Source organism: Panulirus ornatus, chromosome 28, assembly GCF_036320965.1.
Source record: "Panulirus ornatus isolate Po-2019 chromosome 28, ASM3632096v1, whole genome shotgun sequence".
Lineage (NCBI taxonomy): Eukaryota > Metazoa > Arthropoda > Malacostraca > Decapoda > Palinuridae > Panulirus > Panulirus ornatus.
In genome coordinates, this window is record NC_092251.1 from 22,326,426 (window position 1) to 22,338,547 (window position 12,122).

Consider the following 12,122-nt stretch of genomic DNA (forward strand, 5'->3'; position numbering starts at 1 on the left):
CACTTTCGTGTAATAATCACATCATCAGGGGAGATACAACAAAAGAAATATAAGTCAGATGATATACAACGAAGAGACGTATCTAGGCGTCCTAGCTGTCTCTTCGTTGTATATCATCAGACTGTTATATTTCTCTTCTGTGTCTCCCCTGATGATGAGATTATTACACGAAAGTGCACTTGGGAACTTATCGTGTTTCATTTTCCCCGTGGACTCATAGGAATATACTTGATCACGCGCAAAATTGTGATCCTTTCCAATATATATATATATATATATATATATATATATATATATATATATATATAGAGAGAGAGAGAGAGAGAGAGAGAGAGAGAGAGAGAGCTGAGGTTGGACAAGAAAGAAATATAAATTGTTTGTAAATGATTGTATGAAATTCTAGTCTTCCTTTATCTTTAAACACTGAGACAATATATGTGAACACTGAGGCAATATATGTAAACACTGAGACAATATATGTGAACACTGAGGTAATATATGTGAACACTGAGGTAATATATGTGAACACTGAGGTAATATATGTGAACACTGGGGCAATATATGTAAACACTGAGGCAATATATGTGAACACTGAGGTAATACATGTGAACACTGAGATAATATATGTAAACACTGAGGTAATACATGTGAACACTGAGGTAATATATGTAAACACTGAGGTACATGTGAACACTGAGGTAATACATGTGAACACTGAGGTAATATATGTAAACACTGAGGTAATATATGTGAACACTGAGGTAGTATATGTGTTTCTCTCCTGCCAGGTGACTCCTGGGGACGGAGCAAGAGCCAGCCAGAGAGCGTTGGGCGTCAAGGTGAGTGTGTGTGTGTGTGTGTGTATGTGTGTGTGTGTGTGTGTGTGTGTGTGTATGTGTGTGTGTGTGTGTGTGTGTGTGTGTGTGTGTGTGTGTGTGTGTGTGTGTGTGTGGGTTGCTTACCTGGACAGACCTATGTGACCTGTAATGGCTAGTGACGAGACCTGAGTGTCTGTCCCTCCTGAGCCTGACCTGGGCTACGTGTCCCACCAGCCTGGTACTGGCCCTCACCCGTAGTGGTGCCCCCCACCTGTAGTGGTGCCCCCCACCTGTAGTGGTGCCCCCCACCTGTAGTGGTGCCCAACACCTGTAGTGGTGCCCCCCACCTGTAGTGGTGCCCCCCACCTGTAGTGGTGCCCCCACCTGTAGTGGTGCCCCCACCTGTAGTGGTGCCCCCCCCATCTGTAGTGGTGCCCCCACCTGTAGTGGTGCCCCCCATCTGTAGTGGTGCCCCCCACCTGTAGTGGTGCCCCCCACCTGTAGTGGTGCCCCCCACCTGTAGTGGTGCCCCCCCCATCTGTAGTGGTGCCCCCACCTGTAGTGGTGCCCCCCATCTGTAGTGGTGCCCCCCATCTGTAGTGGTGCCCCCCACCTGTAGTGGTGCCCCCCACCTGTAGTGGTGCCCCCCATCTGTAGTGGTGCCCCCCACCTGTAGTGGTGCCCCCCACCTGTAGTGGTGCCCCCCACCTGTAGTGGTGCCCCCCACCTGTAGTGGTGCCCCCCACCTGTAGTGGTGCCCCCACCTGTAGTAGTGCCCCCCACCTGTAGTGGTGCCCCCCACCTGTAGTGGTGCCCCCCACCTGTAGTGGTGCCCCCCACCTGTAGTGGTGCCCCCCACCTGTAGTGGTGCCCCCCACCTGTAGTGGTGCCCCCCACCTGTAGTGGTGCCCCCCATCTGTAGTGGTGCCCCCCATCTGTAGTGGTGCCCCCACCTGTAGTGGTGCCCCCCACCTTTAGTGGTGCCCCCACCTGTAGTGGTGCCCCCCATCTGTAGTGGTGCCCCCCATCTGTAGTGGTGCCCCCACCTGTAGTGGTGCCCCCCACCTATAGTGGTGCCCCCACCTGTAGTGGTGCCCCCCACCTGTAGTAGTGCCCCCCATCTGTAGTGGTGCCCCCCATCTGTAGTGGTGCCCCCCACCTGTAGTAGTGCCCCCCACCTGTAGTGGTGCCCCCCACCTGTAGTGGTGCCCCCCATCCATAGTGGTGCCCCCACCTGCAGTGGTGCCCCCCACCTGAGTGGTGCCCCCACCTGTAGTGGTGCCCCCCATCTGTAGTGGTGCCCCCCACCTGTAGTGGTGCCCCCCACCTGCAGTGGTGCCCCCCACCTGAGTGGTGCCCCCACCTGTAGTGGTGCCCCCCATCTGTAGTGGTACCCCCCATCTGTAGTGGTGCCCCCCACCTGTAGTGGGTGAGGTGGAGTCTGTAGGACGTGGGCCCCCGGGGTGAGGTGGAGTCTGTAGGACGTGGGCCCCCGGGGTTAGGTGGAGTCTGTAGGACGTGGGCCCCCGGGGTGAGGTGGTGTCTGTAGGACGTGGGCCCCTGGGGTGAGGTGGTGTCTGTAGGACATGGGCACCCGGGGTGAGGTGGTGTCTGTAGGACGTGAGCCCGTCCCGGGGTGAGGTGGTGTCTGTAGGATGTGGGCCCCCCCGGGGTGAGGTGGTGTCTGTAGGACGTGGGCCCGCCCCCGAGATGAGGTGGTGTCTGTAGGACGTGGGCCCCCCCGGGGTGAGGTGGTGTCTGTAGGACGTGGGCCCCCCCGGGGTGAGGTGGTGTCTGTAGGACGTGGCCCCCCCCCCCCCCCCCAGGGTGAGGTGTGAGTAATGAGTGATATATGAGCCACCAGACCTGACCCGACACCAGCAGGAATGTTAATGAGGAAACCTGCCTGAAGGACTGTGTGTGTGTGTGTGTGTGTGTGTGTGTGTGTGTGTGTGTTGCCCTTGCAGGATGCAGCCTCCTCATAGTTGCATGATCCACGAATCACGAAGCAATCGCAATGTTCATCTTCCTCTCCTGTGTTGCACCACTGAGGCTGACACAGGCTGCATCTCGCGGCTAACACAGGCTGGATCTAGTAGCTGAAACAGGCTGGATCTAGTGGCTGAAACAGGCTGGATCTAGTGGCTGAAACAGGCTGGATCTAGTGGCTGAAACAGGCTGGATCTAGTGGCTGAAACAGACTGGATCTAGTGGCTGAAACAGGCTTGATCTAGTGGCTGAAACAGACTGGATCTAGTGGCTGAAACAGGCTGGATCTAGTGGCTGAAACAGGCTGGATCTAGTGGCTGAAACAGGCTGGATCTAGTGGCTGAAACAGGCTGGATCTAGTGGCTGAAACAGACTGGATCTAGTGGCTGAAACAGGCTGGATCTAGTGGCTGAAACAGACTGGATCTAGTGGCTGAAACAGGCTTGATCTAGTGGCTGAAACAGACTGGATCTAGTGGCTGAAACAGGCTGGATCTAGTGGCTGAAACAGGCTGGATCTAGTGGCTGAAACAGGCTGGATCTAGTGGCTGAAACAGACTGGATCTAGTGGCTGAAACAGACTGGATCTAGTGGCTGAAACTGGCTGGATCTAGTGGCTGAAACAGGCTGGATCTAGTGGCTGAAACAGGCTGGATCTAGTGGCTGAAACAGGCTGGATCTAGTGGCTGAAACAGACTGGATCTAGTGGCTGAAACAGGCTGGATCTAGTGGCTGAAACAGACTGGATATAGTGGCTGAAACAGGCTGGATCTAGTGGCTGAAACAGACTGGATCTAGTGGCTGAAACAGGCTGGATCTAGTGGCTGAAACAGACTGGATCTAGTGGCTGAAACAGGCTGGATCTAGTGGCTGAAACAGACTGGATCTAGTGGCTGAAACAGGCTGGATCTAGTGGCTGAAACATACTGGATCTAGTGGCTGAAACAGACTGGATCTAGTGGCTGAAACAGACTGGATCTAGTGGCTGAAACAGACTGGATCTAGTGGCTGAAACAGACTGGATCTAGTGGCTGAAACAGGCTGGATCTAGTGGCTGAAACAGACTGGATCTAGTGGCTGAAACAGGCTGGATCTAGTGGCTGAAACAGGCTGGATCTAGTGGCTGAAACAGGCTGGATCTAGTGGCTGAAACAGGCTGGATCTAGTGGCTGAAACAGGCTGGATCTAGTGGCTGAAACAGGCTGGATCTAGTGGCTGAAACAGACTGGATCTAGTGGCTGAAACAGGCTGGATCTAGTGGCTGAAACAGACTGGATCTAGTGGCTGAAACAGGCTGGATCTAGTGGCTGAAACACTGGATCTAGTGGCTGAAACAGGCTGGATCTAGTGGCTGAAACAGGCTGGATCTAGTGGCTGAAACAGGCTGGATCTAGTGGCTGAAACACTGGATCTAGTGGCTGAAACAGGCTGGATCTAGTGGCTGAAACAGACTGGATCTAGTGCTGAAACAGGCTGGATCTAGTGGCTGAAACAGGCTGGATCTAGTGGCTGAACGATCGAGTGGCTGAAACAGACTGGATCTAGTGCTGAAACAGGCTGGATCTAGTGGCCTGAAACAGACTGGATCTAGTGGCTGAAACAGAGCTGATCTAGTGGCTGAAACAGACTGGATCTAGTGCTGAAACAGACTGGATCTAGTGGCTGAAACAGGCTGGATCTAGTGGCTGAAACAGGCTGAATCTAGTGGCTGAAACATACTGGATCTAGTGGCCGAAACAGACTGGATCTAGTGGCCGAAACAGGCTGGATCTAGTGGCTGAAACAGACTGGATCTAGTGGCTGAAACAGGCTGGATCTAGTGGCTGAAACAGACTGGATCTAGTGGCCGAAACAGGCTGGATCTAGTGGCTGAAACAGGCTGGATCTAGTGGCTGAAACAGGCTGGATCTAGTGGCTGAAACAGACTGGATCTAGTGGCTGAAACAGACTGGATCTAGTGGCTGAAATAGGCTGGATCTAGTGGCTGAAACAGGCTGGATTCTAGTGGCTGAAACTGGCTGGATCTAGTGGCCGAAACAGGCTGGATCTAGTGGCTGAAACTGGCTGGATCTAGTGGCTTGAAACAGACTGGATTTAGTGGCTGAAATAGGCTGGATCTAGTGGCTGAAACAGCTGATCTAGTGGCTGAAACACTGGATCTAGTGGCTGAAACAGGCTTGATCTAGTGGCTGAAACAGCTGATCTAGTGGCTGAACAGACTGGATCTAGTGGCTTGAAACAGACTGGATTTAGTGGCTGAAACAGGCTTGATCTAGTGGCTGAAACAAGCTGGATCTAGTGGCTGAAAAGGCTGGATCTAGTGCTGAAACAGGCTGGATTCTAGTGGCTGAAACTGGCTGGATCTAGTGGCTGAAACAGACTGGATTTAGTGGCTGAAACAGGCTGGATCTAGTGCTGAAACAGGCTGGATTAGTGGCTGAAACAGACTGGATTTAGTGGCTGAAATAGGCTGGATCTAGTGCTGAAACAGGCTGGATTCTAGTGGCTGAAACTGGCTGGATCTAGTGGCCGAAACAGACTGGATCTAGTGGCTGAAACAGACTGGATCTAGTGCTGAAACAGGCTGGATCTATGTGGCTGAAACAGGCTGGATCTATGTGGCTGAAACAGGCTGGATTCTAGTGGCTGAAACAGGCTGGATTCTAGTGGCTGAAACAGGCAGGATCTAGTGGCTGAAACAGGCTGGATTAGTGGCTGAAACAGGCTGGATCTATGTGGCTGAAACAGGCTTGATCTAGTGGCTGAAAAGGCTGGATCTAGTGGCTTGAAACAGACTGGATCTAGTGCTGAAACAGGCTGGATTAGTGGCTGAAACAGGCTGGATTCTAGTGGCTGAAACAGGCTGATCTAGTGGCTGAAACAGGCTTGATCTAGTGGCTGAAACAGACTGGATCTAGTGGCCGAAACAGGCTGGATCTAGTGGCTGAAACAGGCTGGATCTATGTGGCTGAAACAGGCTGGATCTATGTGGCTGAAACAGGCTTGATCTAGTGGCTGAAACAGACTGGATTAGTGGCTGAAACAGACTGGATCTAGTGGCTTGAAACAGACTGGATCTAGTGCTGAAACAGACTGGATTTAGTGGCTGAAACAGGCAGGATCTAGTGGCTGAAACACTGGATCTAGTGGCTGAAACAGACTGGATTCTAGTGGCTGAAACAGACTGGATTCTAGTGGCTGAAACAGACTGGATCTAGTGGCTGAAACAGGCTTGATCTAGTGGCTGAAACAGGCTTGATCTAGTGGCTGAAACAGACTGGATTCTAGTGGCTGAAACACTGGATCTAGTGGCTGAAACAGACTGGATCTAGTGGCTTGAAACAGACTGGATCTAGTGCTGAAACAGGCTGGATCTATGTGGCTGAAACAGGCAGGATCTAGTGGCTGAAACACTGGATCTAGTGGCCGAAACAGGCTGGATCTATGTGGCTGAAACAGGCAGGATCTAGTGGCTGAAACTGGCTGGATCTAGTGGCTTGAAACAGACTGGATTCTAGTGGCTGAAACTGGCTGGATCTAGTGGCCGAAACAGGCTGGATTCTAGTGGCTGAAACACTGGATCTAGTGGCTGAAACAGGCTGATCTAGTGGCTGAAACAGACTGGATTCTAGTGGCTGAAACAGGCTGGATTAGTGGCTGAAACAGGCTTGATCTAGTGGCTGAAACAGCTGATCTAGTGGCTGAAATGTTCCAGGCTTGTCATGTCATGCATCACCTCATGTTCCAGGTTGTCATGTCATGCATCACCTCATGTTCCAGGCTTGTCATGTCATGCATCACCTCATGTTCCAGGCTTGTCATGTCATGCATCACCTCATGTTCCAGGCTTGTCATGTCATGCATCACCTCATGTTCCAGGTTTGTCATGTCATGCATCACCTCATGTTCCAGGTTTGCTTCTGCCTGATAAATGTTTCCCTACAGTAGTCTTGTGTTGTGTCGGGCCTCACACCCCGGGCTAGAGTCCAGACTGCTTAGTTGGGTCATTGATCGAGGAGGCGGCTTGCATGCCTGCCTGACCACCATAACATGGCTGGTCTGGTACACATTGTAAATACATTTACAAAGTGGTAATGAATTTCTCCACCGTCCCTCTCATGATTGTTTTCCTCATGCAGTGTTGCCCCGATTTTCCTCATGCAGTGTTGCCCCGGTTCTCCTCATGCCGTGTTGCTCCGAGGGTTCAAAGATATATTCCTCATCATGTGATTATCGCTCCTTTTGGTTTTATTGATGATATTTTACCCAGTCTTCCTTGCATTTCTTGCCAATATAAAGTTATTTTTTCGTGGGGGTTGGTGACCAATTCCTTAAGATTTCCCAAGAGTGGATGATGATATACCTCTCTCATCTTCGCCCCACAGGAAGTAGCTTCAGTGATTTCAGCCGTCCGCTGTAATTTGTTTACCTTTACCACATCAGTATGGACAGTAAATAAAGGAATCTTTACACATATTATAACTCTTCAAAGTCGTCCACCTTGAAAGCTGATTTTAGTGCATATTGGATTTTTTTTTTTCGTGAAGACCTTGGTTGTTGATGCTTTCTCACTTGTCTTGAAAGTCTGCAGGATCCATCCTACTGTCGTTTTGAAGAAGCATTTGTTGCATTGTTTTGCTCGCTGAGGTTTAGGTCGTGAGACGTCATCAGTTCCAGGTCGTGATATGATTATGCTTGTGACCGTCCGCTTCTCTGCTGCTCGATGTGTCTTGATACCGAAGTTGTCTTCGATGACCTAGATAAAGCCTTTGTTTTTAGTTTACATTTTGTCATTGTTCGCTGCTGATTAACGTGTCACTACTTGTTGTAGCATCATCTTGAACTGATGTTATGAACCTGTGGCTTGTATTCATGCCTGTTAGATATTAGAACTTGTTGTGAAGCATCAGTTTAAAAGTTGTATGCCCATTTCTCCTTTTTTTCTCTCTCAGTTAGTAAACCCTTACGTATTTTGTGAGCTGGTACAGAATGCTGACGTGTATTATAGACTGTTCCAAAATGATAGCCTGAGACATCAGCATTTCGTATGTTCTGCCGTGGCCAAGCAACTGAGAGAGAGGCAAGGTCTTCCTACGTTGAGGTCATGTTGTCCTGGGTCATGTAGAATACTTCATTCCATAAAGCTGGTCGCTTTACGTTTGCAGACTCTCTCATAAAGTATTAGACGTGTGTGATGTCTGTGATATTTGTGAGTATATTTGAGGGAAATGAGTTGCTTCCTCTCGTGTGAGGTTGGAAGATGTGAGTCAGTTTCCAGTGTCGGGGCTGATGCTGTGGTCCACATGTTTGTTCTTCGGTATAAAGACAGAGTTCCAAGGGCTTGGTCGTGGCATAGAAGGCATGGTCATGTTCTCATTAACCCCTTGGAGGTACTGTGGTGGGATTCGAACTGTGTGACATTACAGATTACTGTTAGGAAGAAGACTATTGTGAGTCTGTTATCTTTTTCTCTTTTAGCTCACGCAGCACGATTCATACCACTTGTTTCGTACATCACTGTTCTGTGCTGCATTTGACGACTATTTTCCTTAATTAGGAACAGTAATAGTATAGTGTAGGCCTCATCTGTGGAATTCATCCTGTTTTGTCTTTCTCTTAAAGATAAACAAAATATGACTGCCTTGCTTGTACAACAAAACCATCAACATATATACGTATATTGGACAGTCTGATCTGTCAGTCCAGTGTGACTCTTAAGCTGCCGTCGGTCCAGTGTGACTTAATCTGCCGTCAGTCCAGTGTGACTGTTAATCTGCCGTCAGTTCAGTGTGACTGTTAATCTGCCGTCAGTTCAGTGTGACTTTTAAGCTACTGTCAGTGACTGAGTGTTTATCTCCATCAGAAACCTGTTACTTTCCATGTGTCTTTATATTTGATGATATTTACAGTTGATGTGATAAGTTGATCTGTGCTACATGAGAGAGGAGTGTGTGTTGATGTGGTCACCCTTGAGGTTGGCGCATGTAGAGTAGTTCGTAGTTACTGTCGTCTCCCAGTGACGTTTAACTCGCTTAAACCGGACGTTGTAATGTTTGGCGCCCTCCTTTATACCTCCTCCATCAGATCTGTATGTCTTAATGAAGTGAGTGACGAAACCGGTGTTCAAACCATATCTGGAATGTCATATATATATATATATATATATATATATATATATATATATATATATATATATATATATATATATATATATATATATATATGGGAGGGTATTGATTGAGAGGGTGAAGGCATGTACAGAGCATCAGATTGGGGAAGAGCAGTGTGGTTTCAGAAGTGGTAGAGGATGTGTGGATCAGGTGTTTGCTTTGAAGAATGTATGTGAGAAATACTTAGAAAAACAAATGGATTTGTATGTAGCATTTATGGATCTGGAGAAGGCATATGATAGAGTTGATAGAGATGCTCTGTGGAAGGTATTAAGAATATATGGTGTGGGAGGCAAGTTGTTAGAAGCAGTGAAAAGTTTTTATCGAGGATGTAAGGCATGTGTACGTGTAGGAAGAAAGGAAAGTGATTGGTTCTCAGTGAATGTAGGTTTGCGGCAGGGGTGTGTGATGTCTCCATGGTTGTTTAATTTGTTTATGGATGGGGTTGTTAGGGAGGTAAATGCAAGAGTTTTGGAAAGAGGGGCAAGTATGAAGTCTGTTGGGGATGAGAGAGCTTGGGAAGTGAGTCAGTTGTTGTTCGCTGATGATACAGCGATGGTGGCTGATTCATGTGAGAAACTGCAGAAGCTGGTGACTGAGTTTGGTAAAGTGTGTGAAAGAAGAAAGTTAAGAGTAAATGTGAATAAGAGCAAGGTTATTAGGTACAGTAGGGTTGAGGGTCAAGTCAATTGGGAGGTGAGTTTGAATGGAGAAAAACTGGAGGAAGTAAAGTGTTTTAGATATCTGGGAGTGGATCTGGCAGCGGATGGAACCATGGAAGCGGAAGTGGATCATAGGGTGGGGGAGGGGGACGAAAATTCTGGGAGCCTTGAAGAATGTGTGGAAGTCGAGAACATTATCTCGGAAAGCAAAAATGGGTATGTTTGAGGGAATAGTGGTTCCAACAATGTTGTATGGTTGCGAGGCGTGGGCTATGGATAGAGTTGTGCGCAGGAGGATGGATGTGCTGGAAATGAGATGTTTGAGGACAATGTGTGGTGTGAGGTGGTTTGATCGAGTAAGTAACGTAAGGGTAAGAGAGATGTGTGGAAATAAAAAGAGCGTGGTTGAGAGTGCAGAAGAGGGTGTTTTGAAATGGTTTGGGCACATGGAGAGAATGAGTGAGGAAAGGTTGACCAAGAGGATATATGTGTCGGAGGTGGAGGGAACGAGGAGAAGAGGGAGACCAAATTGGAGGTGGAAAGATGGAGTGAAAAAGATTTTGTGTGATCGGGGCCTGAACATGCAGGAGGGTGAAAGGAGGGCAAGGAATAGAGTGAATTGGAGCGATGTGGTATACCGGGGTTGACGTGCTGTCAGTGGATTGAATCAGGGCATGTGAAGCGTCTGGGGTAAACCATGGAAAGCTGTGTAGGTATGTATATTTGCGTGTGTGGACGTATGTATATACATGTGTATGGGGGTGGGTTGGGCCATTTCTTTCGTCTGTTTCCTTGCGCTACCTCGCAAACGCGGGAGACAGCGACAAAAAAAAAAATATATATATATATATATATATATATATATATATATATATATATATATATATATATATATATATATATATATATATATATATATATATATATATTGTAGTTGAAGGCAATTAGGATAGCGGTTGTGTAGATGATACATTATAACTCCCCAAGTGTGATGGTGCAAGATCTGGTACCGAGTCACCCCTCCACGTACACCACTTCCCCTCACCAGCTCCCACTGACGAACTTCATTCCTCACTGTCTCCAGCTCGTGTCGTTGAACCTCTCGCAAACTGCTTTACGTCTTTTACTTAATTACGTGGCCTCGTATCACAGGATAGCAGCAAGTCTTCCCCTGGCACATGGGCGTCCTGAATCATTATGGCAGCCACGGAGGGAGGGAGGTAGGGGCGGAGGACCCCCGTTATGTTGAACTGTCACATATGTTCCCGCTTCAGACCACATGAACAACCCCTGTGTACAGGGGAACTTCACGATAACACCTACGATACAGAGGATGGGCTGTAGGAGGTGTAGAGAGGACACCACGACACCCAGGGAAGGACTTCGGGGGTATTTCCCGTGGGAGGGTATCGCGCGGGCAGATATGTAGAGACGCAAAAATATTTCCGTCTGTTTCCCAAGTCTTTCAGAAGAGCGGAAGTGTTTCGAAACTGTGCGGGACGACGCGGCTCATCCCGCACAGTTTCACAAGCATGCTGTTAGTGTGAGTAAGAGCCATGGTGGTATGGGGGATGATTGATGAATCCTGTAGTGAGCAAGTCTTCTTTATTCTGAATGTTTACCACATGAACACCTCATTCATCGTGCACTCCTACCCATCTTGTAGGCGGTGGGGTAAAAAAGGACACACATATGTGCTTATAAGGTCCCAGGACTGGACGATCCTCGGTAATTGAAATACATAATGAGTTACATAATGATCACAGAGGAATCAGGCAACATTGGATAGATTATTCAGCAATATATGTACATGATGACTAAAGTTTACAACACTTGTTGAACAACAGTGATCGGATGACGTATCGAGATATATAACAAATGAAGCATTATTAGAGTTGTACTTTTTAGAGATATCAGTGGGAAGACAGTGCTATGAATGATGATATCAGGATAATTTATAATAGTTACAAACTCGTGCGCAAACGTTTCACCTCGAATGAGGCGAAATACATTTTCTTCATCAAGATTGTGAACATATGGAACAATTTGCCAGTGAGATTGAAAACAATACTAGAAATGCGTTCAAGAAGAGACGATATAAATATTTCACTTCGTCAGTTTGTACCTTCATAGTCACTGTGACAATTTGTAGGTTATCTTCTCTCAGTGATCTGTGTTCCATCTAACTTTCACCACAGTAATGTGTGAGTTGGTGACACCTTCTGCTATCACAAACAACCTGGGAAGCACCCAGGGGGTCTGTTGCTGTGAGAATTCCTCATTATCCTTTGTATGCAACACTGATATATATCACGTCATGTTTGGTCTGGGTCATCTGTTGCACTAACTGGTCTGCAACAGTACATTTGTTCTGTTCATTATCAACAGGAGTCTGTTCATTATCAACAGGAGTCTGTTCATTATCAACAGGAGTCTGTTCATTATCAACAGGAGTCTGTTCATTATCAACAGGAGTCCGTTCAT

General features: G+C 47.8%; 1 protein-coding gene across 4 annotated transcripts in view; it reads left to right on the forward strand.

Annotated features, from left to right (window-relative positions):
- Positions 1–12,122, forward strand: part of LOC139757898 (uncharacterized) — a 294,010-nt gene that overhangs the window by 234,550 nt on the left and 47,338 nt on the right. For 2 of the 4 annotated variants that reach the window (XM_071678831.1, XM_071678832.1), the window contains exon 2: positions 789–839. The exons of the other annotated variants lie outside the window; for them this stretch is intronic. The gene's annotated coding sequence lies outside the window, so the exon portion shown is untranslated. The remainder of the gene's footprint in view (positions 1–788; positions 840–12,122) is intronic. 4 annotated transcript variants of the gene reach the window in all.